Source organism: Sitophilus oryzae, unplaced genomic scaffold (genome assembly GCF_002938485.1).
Source record: "Sitophilus oryzae breed Bouriz unplaced genomic scaffold, Soryzae_2.0 scaffold_2008_pilon_pilon, whole genome shotgun sequence".
In the NCBI taxonomy this organism is placed as follows: Eukaryota; Metazoa; Arthropoda; class Insecta; order Coleoptera; family Curculionidae; genus Sitophilus; species Sitophilus oryzae.
The window spans coordinates 2,582,283-2,594,407 of NW_022146734.1; the positions used below are offsets into that span (position 1 = coordinate 2,582,283).

General features: G+C 32.1%; 1 protein-coding gene across 2 annotated transcripts in view; it reads left to right on the plus strand.

The window, feature by feature from the left end:
• Positions 1-12,125, plus strand: part of LOC115884045 (semaphorin-2A) — a 443,601-nt gene that overhangs the window by 179,294 nt on the left and 252,182 nt on the right. The gene's annotated exons all lie outside the window — the stretch shown is intronic.

A 12,125-nucleotide genomic window follows, 5' to 3' on the forward strand; every position in this document is an offset into this window, starting at 1 on the left:
GATTGAATATATTTCGTCTAACAGGGTTTAGGGGAGGGCCTTTGGTATTACAACAAAAAATTAAAGAGTGAGTATATCGACCTTGTAGCAGATTTAGTTAATAAAGAATAATTATGAAAAAACTAAATTGTTATACCTCTGCATAGTGCTACCCGTATTGTTTAGAGATCTGGGTTGTAGATTCGTTGGTGAAAATTTGAAACACCCTGTGGAGTACGTTAACAAAATAAGGAATTTAAAAATAATTTTATCATCTAGTTGTATCTTTTATTGATAGTTTGATTTTTGATTCATTCCAATAGCTTTATTTTCTTTGGAGATATTCGCTTTTGAAGGAGACACTAACATTTTTTCCTATTTTGTACATTAAAACCATGCCTTTGCTTTTGGTCCTAGCGAACAGACCTATAAAATAGTGTTTATGATTTATGTAATGTCACTGCCTTTCAAAAATCATATTAATATTGTCTGTTGGGCAGTCACTCTAGCAGATATGGTTTTAAGTCCAAAAGTTTATCTCAACTAGGATCAATTAAAGCAGTAATAGCCGATACTGCAGAACTTAACCTAACCTAACAATAAACCGTATTTTATAAATTTGTCGATGAGGACTTAACATCCATGATAAAATTGCTATAAATGTGTCTTATTATTAATGTTACTGTCTTATTCAAAAGCGAATACCTCCAATAGAAATAAAGTTATTAAGATGAATCAAAAAACAAACTGTCGAGAGAAGACCGTACCTAGAAATTAAAAGTATTTTTGAATTCCTTGCTTTGTTAACATATTCCACAGGGTGTTCCAAATTTTGGACCAAAAGCAAAGGCATGGTTTTAATGTAAAACATACGAAAAAATGTTAGTGTCTTTTTTAAAAGCGAATATCTCCAAAGGAAATAACGCTATTGAGATGAATCTAAAAACAAACTATCGATAAACGATACAACTAGATGATAAAATGATTTTTAAATTCCTTGCTTTGTTAACGTACTCCACAGGGTATTTCAAAATTTCACCAAATATCACCGTTTTGTTTTCCCTTGTATAAGAGAGATAGAAAGTATAATTTTTAATTTAAAAAGAGATACTAAAAAGTAAGATAATTGAGCTACAAATTACTTCAAAAATCGTCAAAATCAGCCCACTAGAATAAAATATATTAAACTTTAAAATACATCAAAATTTTAAGGTGCACGTTTTTCGTACCGGTGAGTGTATTAAAACTAAAAGTATTGGGCCCCAGGCAAGATACAAAGAAAAAACACAGTTTTAGTTGTTTAAAATTAATGACTATATTTAATCAGGATGATTCCTAAATTATGGTATTTAACATTGTGAGATTCTAATATGAAAGATTATGATGAAAAATGTGTCACAGATGATATAATTATGTTAAGTGTGAAAAAAAAATTATAGAAAAATATAATATAGTTAAAGCTAATGAAACTTAAAAAATGTAAGATTACTTTATTTAATTATTCATTTCTATATGATGTTAATCTGAAGCGGTTGCAACGAGTTATAAATTCTAGAATTTATGTCGAGGGCGCACTGTGGTATTCAAAGAACACACTGTATGTATCTAAAGTAATACCATTACGGTAAAGCAATGTTTGTAATGAAATTTAAAAAAATAAATCATATTTTTAAACGTCTGACTGAGAATAAAAAATACTATAAATAATACCAACGAAAGCTGATTTAAAACTGAATACATAACTATAATAGTTATTTATGATATAACTAAAACTAAAGTACTAAAACTGGTATTTTATTTTGTGAGAAGGGAAGCTTTCCTTCCCTTTTCACAAAATTCTCAAGCCCCATCCCTTCGAACAAAATAAAATCACTTTTAGCACACATATCATACACAATTTTTTCTACAAACAAGTTTATGCTCGTATATATCAAGGTATTATTACTTTTTACGTTAATGAATAATTCATAATATGTCATTCTGAAATCAAATTAATTATGAAGTTTATGGTTGCTAGGGTAATTGAAAAATTCAGTGTTAAAAGTAAATCACGTGACTTACTTTTAGCACTGGTGACTTACTTTTAGCAAATGGCTTTTACAATCAGTGACATAATGTTACATTTTAGGCACTGACAGCATGCGTTAAAAATTACATTTTTACTGACGCTTGTAGAAAAAATATGTTATCGATAAAATAAACCAACCCAAACCGCGGGAAGCCTTAAATTTCGACGGGAAAAATATGGAGGCCTATACTGGAACTTGGAAGTGGGACCCTAAAAACAACATGGAGCTTAGTATACTTGCTCAAAAAAAACTTTCACAAACTCACTTCGACATATCTCGAGGGTTTCCATAATTAATTAATCCAGTTCTTCTTTCATCAAACATTCTGGAGTGAAATCAAATCAAATGCGTCAGCAAGCGTGCCAGATATTTTAGGTTTAGATGGGTTCAGCAATGTATCCTAAAAATATACCGTACGAATACTGAATATACAAAACACAATTTCACATTTTTACCTCTTCTGATGAAGTTGTAAAGGATGTGACACAGAAACACTATCTCAACGTGACGATCCAGTGTCGCTGTAATCCCAAGTTTAAAAAGCAATAATTATAATATCTTAATTACTTAATGTCATTACTCGCTGACGAGTATTTGACAGGCATCAAAAGATGATTACGCAAAGAGATGAACTTTTGTGACTGAAAATCCCGATACGTGATGTCATCTCCCTTTCGCACTCCGGACATTCATGTGCATGCTTATCCCCCTTAAGTTTTCTTGCAAAATATCCTTGTATCTTTTGAGTTGTCCACCCGATTTCCTCTTACCGTCTACAAGCTCACCGTAGAGAAGAGATTTCGGTAGACGGTTTTCCTGCTTCCTGCATATGCAACCAGCCCATCTTAAGCGGGATTTAGTAATCATGACTTCAGCGCTTTCGCAACTAGCTTTTGCAAGGACTGATACGTTTGAGACATGGTGGTACCATTTGGTTCTTAACCTTAAGAATCAATTATAATATCACGGGCATGTTAAATGTGAAAAGAACTTTAAAATATCTGCAAAATTTACATTCACAGGCTATTTTCACGGTGAATAAAAAATCACGACCAACTCTGGTTTAAAAGTATCCATATCTATAACGCTTAGCGAATAAATACTAGTATTTACTCGCTAACGTTTCATCATTAAATGTAAATAATTGAGGTGACGATCTACTAATTACCCGATATATACCTCGAAAATCGTAAATTAAACTAAAAGGGATTGTTTCTCCCCAAAATATACGTACATGTAAATATTTAGGGGCACCCCCAAACAATTATTTACATATCCGTAAAATTACATTCCCGAAATGCGAGACTTTTAAATTAAATTACAAAAGCGAAAAAATGTCGAGCGTCGAAAATTGTCCGTCCCTTAAACGGTTTATCCGGTTAATGTTCGTTCGATTGAACTTTTGCGACGCATAAATTATTTTTAATCGCTCTGTTTTTCGATGGAGAGGAAAAATTATCTCGTTCATCGAATAAAATTGACGAAAATTGCGATGATATAATTCGGTTTAATTGAAAAGGTTTGTTTAGGTATTGAGCAATATAAATTATAATTTTAATTAACGAAGTGGCTATAAACCGCCGGCGGTATTGTTAATGTATACGAAAAAAATACCGTCATCCGGCGGCATGCTATTTCTATATCTGTAAATGGCCGTGGAAAATTCAATGAATTTGTTGTTAACGGCTGTATGCACTCGACCTGGCAAACAGAAACCATCCTGTGGCGGTATACTGTATTATGAACATCAAATACCGCCGAACTGATAACATAACCTAGCCTAGCTATCGTTGCTTTCTAATTTTGCATCTAACATGCCAAAAATATTTGTTTTTGTATGCAAAAATATGTAGTTTATTTTGACAACCGATTGTCCCAATTTGATTAGGTACTAATCGCGAAACTTACATACGTTCCCTAAAACAATAACACATAAAATTTGGTAAAATAAGGGCGGTATTTCTGTTTTTTTAAAAGTATACCGCCAAACAGCGGTATTCTTTTGATATTTAGCAAAAACAACTGTTACTTGAAAAAATTCACTCGTTTTTCGGCGGTATTTTTTCTTTTGTCAATTGTCTATACCGCCGGCGGAAATTTCGACGTTTGGAAGTCGACGTTTGTTGAAATATACATTTGTTTTTTTAAATTTTAGATCAAAATTAGTTAGATTCTAACTTTAAGGCCCACCGACCGACAGATCATTATTACGAAGTCCCGGCATTCTGACGAACACATTTTAATAAAAAAGTTTAGTGTTCGTTGCTTTCTTATTTTAACATGTCAACCAACCTGCCTTACCAACCCCCTTACCAATTACCCCCTTACCAACCCCCACCAATGGCCAGATTCTCGGGTGCCACAGTATTTTTGTGCCAAATTTGGTTAAAATCGGTTTAGCGGTTTTTGAGTTATCGTGTTACAGACAGACGGACAGACAGACAGACAGACACCATGAAAATATTTTGTATTTAGGTCATTTATGACCCAAATAACTCATTTTGAGTGAAATAAAAAAACTTTTTTTTTGCCGATCTTAGCCTACCATACCTGTTGGTATGGTCGGCCAAAAATTGTACCTTGATTTTGTTAATCCAAATGTTACTAAGTATATTTTTGATAGTCGCTTAAAGTCTTATGTAAATAAAAAAATAAATTGACAAGCTAGTTTCCATTTGGATTCAAGGCAGTGGTGTTTCCAAAAAAAATATTTTTTAGATTTTCTTCGAATGACGAAAAATTCAGACGTTTTTTCATAAAATTAATATGACCATATCCCCTCTAATTAAATTTTAATATAATATTAGAACTCCTTAACATCATGAATGTCTTCTTTTTCATGAGAAACCTGATATTTTTTCTCCAATCGTGTGTTTTCCTTAGTCCTATCCCTCCCAGTACACAAAAAGCCTTTGACAAAAAACAAATCTATATTTCACCGAAATATAGGCTGCGTAAATATTGCCTTTTCAGGAATATATAGGGACAACAGTAAACGATATACGGGGAGGGGAGTATAATGTTTACGTAGGCTTTATTTCCATTTTGTACATGTTTTTTTGTTATGTTAAGGATATTCTTTATTTTATCTTCTTAAAAACAATTTTAGTTTAGAAATATTTTTTCTGGGTTAATTTTCCGTGAAACATTTTTACTATGCATTGTACACCCTTGTATCTATTATTTTTTTATTTTGGAAGGCATTCAATACAATTGTATTTACCTACTTATCACCAAAAAATTAATTCCGAAATAAAATTATTTTCCTAATAAATTTGATATTTATTTCATTTGAATTGTTAGTACTGATCCTATTCGATTAAAGATTTGATTACAAGCTTTAAACAAAGTGACATATCAATAAATCATTAGCATTGCACTTCACAAAATATAAAGAGAAAGGCTTGAAATAAAAGGAATGTATTTGAAAAACAAAAGGAAAACACTAATAAACAAATATATATTTCTTTAAATCAAATAGGCAGCATTTTTATTCTAAATCTGATATACCAATAACAATGACAATGATCATGTATGTTTTATATGTACGACTATATGCATAAAATCAATATATGTCTTATTAATTCAACGTTTTTTCTCCCAGTGATACAAGTGTTTTTTCCCAGTGTACGAGTACTACACTAAAAGAAATTTGAATGTACATCTAGAGTATATTTGAAGACATTATATAAACATGTTATTTATCAAGATTACTCCAATCTCTCTATCTCATGCCATTTTGAGCTCGATCTGTTTCAGTGGCGCCTTCAAACTTTCCACCGACAAAACCAAATGCGATTAGATTTTTATGGCCTGGCTGCCGTCTGGTCTTCTCCTGTTTACAACTTGCTTCTCCTTTCCTCTTTCCAGAGTGAGCGAATGTGTGTATAAAAGTAAATATGTCGCTAGTCGATCGGAAGATCTATCCCCCCACCCCCGCTTTTATGATTCTCAACCCCCAGTTTTATTTCTTTGTTTTTCATCGACGAATTTTCCGCTCGGCTCACCCAGATTTATGCGTTTTAATAAAAATGACCAATTTTCCGATTCAGTTCCATTATTTTAAGCGGGTCCCGCAGCAAAATCGAAATGTTTTATTGGTCGGTTCGATGTTTTTCGTTAATCCGACAACTTCTCGTAAAACAGTCTGCTACCGTTCGTCGTGTTTCTAAATAAAACAGCTTTAAATCTTTTACTGTTCCATAGTTTCGGCAATATAAATGTCGAACTCTCTAAAATTTAAGTTAGTGCTTTCTTGAATCATCGATTTCTGCTTTTATTGGGAAGTTTATTAACCATCATTATAAGATTTTTGATGAAATACGTATTTTTTATGTTGATGTGCCAAGCTGAGGAGGATGGCTTTTGGAGGCATCCTCTTCAGCCATGAGAACTGAGGAGGCTCTCTCTCTTGACGATTCCATAAGTGAAAGGAAGTTTAAGCCCACGGCCACACACAAAGCGTTTTTTGCGTTTTTAACGTGAAGCGTCTTTAGCGACTAAAACAAAATAACAAGATTATATAGGAGCGGCCACACCAAAAGCGTGTAGCGTTCGGCGTGTCTCGCAAAAAACGCAAATGAAAACAAATCAGTTTGTTTTCTGTAGCGTCTTTAGCGTTTTCGAAGATGAGACCCCGTCATAGGCGGACGTTATAATTTAATAATACAATAAAAATAAATTAAATAGTATGCATTTTTTTCATTTTAGGGTATTATCTAAAAATATTTTTATAAAGAACATCTACTGTTTAGGAAAATGCAATTAAATTCAAAAATTTGAAGGAAATGTTTGGAAAAGTGTAGTTTGAACTGTTGAAAAAGTAATAAATTAAAGGAATATTTTCTTACGCGTAAAAAATAGTTTTTTTATGCGTAAAAAGTGTTTTTTCTGCGTAAAAAAGGTTTTTTTAACAGAAACTAATAGTTTTTTACGTGTAACAAATAGATTTTTATACGTAACAAATAGTTGTATACGCGTAAAAAATAGTTTTCATCCAGTAACAAATAGTTTTCTACCAGCAGCAAATAGTTTTATACGCGTAAAAAATAGTTTTTTACGTGTAACAATTTTATTCGCGTAAAATAATAAAACTAGTTTTTTACGTGTAACAAATGTTTTTTACACATAATATTTTGATTCACTTTTACAAAATTTGTATTAAAATATCAATATTTTTTATAAACACGTGGACTGCTCACAAATACACGTCGCGTCACTACGTATTTTTAAGCCGTTAACACGATTCGTTACAACGAGCTCGTGTGTCAGAGCCGTCTCACTAGCTCGTATGTCACGGCTTCCAATTTTTACCCCAGCGCGCGTAAAGAAGTTACTCCAAAATGTTTCATAAATCATGTCCTAAAATTGCATTAGCAACTAGAAATATTTACTATTCTATTATATAATTTTAATTATTTATTATATTATATTATAATTATAACAAGTACTAACCACAACACTACAACATAAAAAAACTATACACTTATAAACTAAAATTCCTAAAATAAATGGTAAATAATAATTATTTTTACACACACCACTGGTACTAGCAGTAGATTGTGTCTCCGAATATATGCCCCGGCCCGTCCACAATTCAATCCCAGCATCTTTTATCTTCGTCTCTTCAATGCTAACGGCACCGATCTCGCCTATCCTCTTTCTCACAGGATTGATTGTTGGACGGGTCGGGAATCTACGAGCTTGTAACGTTACTAACTGACATCTTGATAGAAACTGCTGACCTGCCGCGTCTTTTGCGTGTTTTTAATGGACACAAATCGAAAAAAGCGCTTAAAACGGTAAAATAGCAAAAAGCGCTTTAGACGCAAAAAACGCAAAACGCTAAAAACGCTTTCTGTGCGGCCGTGGGCTAAGACTACTAGCACCTACCAGGTACTTTGCGAGTGCGGTGAGTCGTATATTGGAGAGACAAAACCTCTTCTACGTGTACGACTTAAAGAACATGAAAAACAAACGCAAAGAGGTGAAACGGGTATTGCGGATCATGTGTCGTCCAAGCACCACAACATAAAATTGTCGGAAGCCCGGGTTGTCCATAAAGAACCCCATTGGAAAAAGCGCAAATTTAAAGAGACCGTATTAATTTCTAACAATAATAAAATCTTTAGCAATCCAAGTATGGAATTTTCAACAAAATGGCAACCACTAATCAATCCAATGCAGGTAAACTTAGTGGAGAATCTCATGCTTGACTGCCAACTATTACACGGGTGAATGCTCTCTCGGCTTTCGTATATAATAACAATTAAATAAAATTTCAATTAAAAACGGTGGAAGGATAAGATGAAGTGAGTAGATAATAGTAGAAGACTATCAAACTCTACACTGAAAAAAAGGATCTCTCAGTCGAAATAAATATGACTTTGACCCAAAAGATTGGCGCTTTTCAATAATAATAATAATAAATGCCTTTATTCTCAAAAATTTTTTCAATTTGTAGACAAAGGTAAACTAACAAACAAAGTAAAAAAACAAGGTACACAAACAAGCAAACGAAAGATAATACAAAACATTATACAAATAATATTGTCAGTCTTATTGTTAAAATAAACATTTATAAATGTTTATAATGTCAAAGAACAAAAAAATAAAAACAATATTCAAAAATATTTAGCTAGTTTATAGTAAAATATCAATGACCTCTAAATAAATTCATTTCGATGAGGCCCAATTCAATAGGGCCAAGAACGACGTTTCTTTACCCAAAGCATTAACTATCTTTTCATAAGCTTTAAAAAATTACTTTAGAGAATAGAATAATCTATCTGTCCAAAGTATTTCACTCTTGACCCAAAATGAATATGCAAAGTAGTTCTTGCTACAAGAACAATAGTCTCTTTGATTCATGCAAAAATTCTTGATTGAAAAGGGACCATTTCTTGATTAAAGATGCACTTTTCTTAAACCAATAGCGAATACTATTGACTCAACTAAAATTTATTTTGATCTGAGAGAAATCTATACATCATATACAGGCATATTACGAGGTATATTATTTTCTGATAAATTTAGGTTTTCCTGTTGGTCTGTAGTAAGTAAAGTGATATTATTTTCCTCGATAGTAGTTATTTCTGCTTCTTCACTCCTTGGTATATTTTGGGGTGGTTCATCACTCTACAAATTACAAAAAAAATGTTACATCACGATTAATCAAAGTAAAGCAAACAAATTTTAGTTATTATTTTTCATCAAAAGAGTATTTAGCTATTGGAAAAATGGCCATGTTTGTTGAATGAAGTACTTCCTAGCGTATTTTTCTTATTATCTTAAAACAAATTAACTTTGCACTTGGTTGCATGAAAATAGATTCAAGAGAAATTTTCGAATTTTTTAAGAGAACGAGTTTTCTTGAGTTAAGAGAGGTTTTCTTCAGGCAAAATATTTTCTTTTAAGCTAAAATAAATTCTCTTGCCACTAATATTGCCACGATGGCGACTTTAGTTCAAATCTATCTTTTTTATCAGTGTACCGATATTTTCTTGTCAGTAATAAAAGTTAATAGCTTAACATAAGAGCTAGAAGTACATTACTTTTAGCATCACTACACCATCACTAGTGTCATAAAATTACCCTTATACAGTGAAGACGTGTGTCAAAAGTGATACTTTTATTGACATTTATAGAGAAAAAGTATATTTCATCAAAAATTTGTTCCAATTCCAATAGAAGTAGTTAAGATGTAAATTCAAAATGTAAATTTGTACTATTTTGAATTCAGTGGTCACTAAAGGGGGACAGAGATTGAATGACTCTTCCAATTGAACGAATATTAAAAATAAAACTGGTCTTATATTTTCTTGTTAGTATTAAAAGTACATATCTCAACATAAGAGATAAACACTAGTTTTAGTGTTAGTGTCATAAAATCACATTTATACATTGAAGACGTATCTTAAAAGTGATATTATCATTGACGTTTTTAGAATAAAATATATTTCATCAAAAAATATGTTATAATCATGGTTGATAAACTTCCCAATAAAAGCAAAAATCGATGATTTAAGAAAGCACTAACTTGAAGCTTAGAGACTTCGACATTTATATTACCGAAACCATGGAACAATAAAAGATTTAAAGCTGTTTTATTTAAACACAAGACGAACGGTAGCAGACTGTTTTACGACATGTTGTCGGATTAACGAAAAACATCGAGCCGACCAATAAAACATTTCGATTTTGCTGCGGGACCAGCTTAAAATAATGGAACTGAATCGGAAAATTGGCCATTTTTATTAAAACGCATAAATCTGGGTGAACCGAGCAGAAAATTCCTCGACGAAAAACAAAGAAATAAAAGTGGGGGTTGAAAATCATAAAAGCGGGGGGTGGGGGATAGATCATCCGATCGACTAGCGGCATATTTGCTTTCATACACACACTTGCTCACTCTGGGAAGGGGAAAGGAGAAGTAAGTTGTAAACAGGAGAAGACCAGACGGCAGCCAGGCCATAAAAATCTAATCGCGTTTGGTTTTGTCGGTGGAAAGTTTGAAGGCGCCACTGAAACAGATCGCGCTCAAAATGGTATAAGATAGAGAGATTGGAGTAATCTTGATAAATAATATGTTTACATAATGTCTTCAAATATACTCTAGTTGTACATTCGAATTTCTTTTAGTGTAGTACTCATACACTGGGAGAAAAAACGTTGTAAAATCAAAAATAATGCTAACGAACCAAATAAAATCAAACATAGTTCGGCCTCATTAATGGTCATAATTGAATTAATAAGACATCTATATTGATTTTATGCATATACTGGTACATATAAAACATACATGATCATTGTCATTGCTAGTGGTATATCAGATTTAGAATAAAAATGCTGGCTATTTGATTTAAAGAAATATATATTTGTTTATTAGTGTTTTCCTTTTGTTTTTCGAATACATTCCTTTTATTTCAAGCCTTTCTCTTTATATTTTGTGAAGTACAATGCTTAATGATGTATTAATATGTCACTTTGTTTAAAGCTTGAGTCCATTTTAATCAAATAGGATCAGTACTAACAATTTAAATGAAATTTTAACATCAAATTTATTACGAAGATAATGAGAATCAAAATGGTATGAGATAAAGAGATTGGAATAATCTTGATAAATACGAGTATATGTTTATACAGAGCCTTCAAATATACTCAAGATGTGAAGGCGAAATATTAATTTTTAAGTCCTTTAATTTAGTGGTCATTAAAGGTAGCAGCGATTGAATGAGTCGTTCGTTTGAACGAATATTATATCTTCCAAAATTATAATTATGTACCTTCAAAAAATTTTGTTATAGCCGAAATAACCCAAGTTATGCTCTCACTAACAAAACGGGTGCGTAAAACTATGCTCGCTACCGTAGTTGAACTAATCAAAAAAAAAATTAGACTCAATAATAAATTATAATACAGGTTAGACCTTCTAGAGATATCAAAATATTTACTTTTTTATTTGTTTTTAGAATTTTCGCAAATTATACTTCATAACACTTTTAGAATAATAACGCTATTTAAACCCGTCTATATGCGTATACGGATTGTTTACGATATTCCTCGATGGTGGCATATACAACAGAAAATGCTCGATTTGATAAACATACTAAATAAGGTAAAACAATAAAGACAGTATTGCATGTTGACCACGTATGGTTCAAATAGCACAACAAAAAATGGTCGGAAGTTCAAGTTATCCAAAAAGATCCTCATTGGAAAAGACGTAAACTTATATAAAAAACCGTTTTTATATCAATCAATAATAGCATCTCTACAAAAAATCCTATATGGGTATTTCCCACTGCAAGAAAATCTACAAAATAAAATTGTTATTTTTTGTAAACACTTCTGCGTTAATCCAAACGGAAACTACTTGTCAGAAGTTAGGTTTACAGATATACATACCGCCATTACTCGCTGACGAGTATTTGACACGCATCAGAAGATGGTCACGCAAGGCGTTTTCTTACATGAGCTTTCCTGTGACTGAAAAGACCGATACGTGATGTTATCTGTCTACCGCACTCCAGATATTCAAAAATCTCATTGCTTTGTTGCCTCTTTACTTTTTGGTTG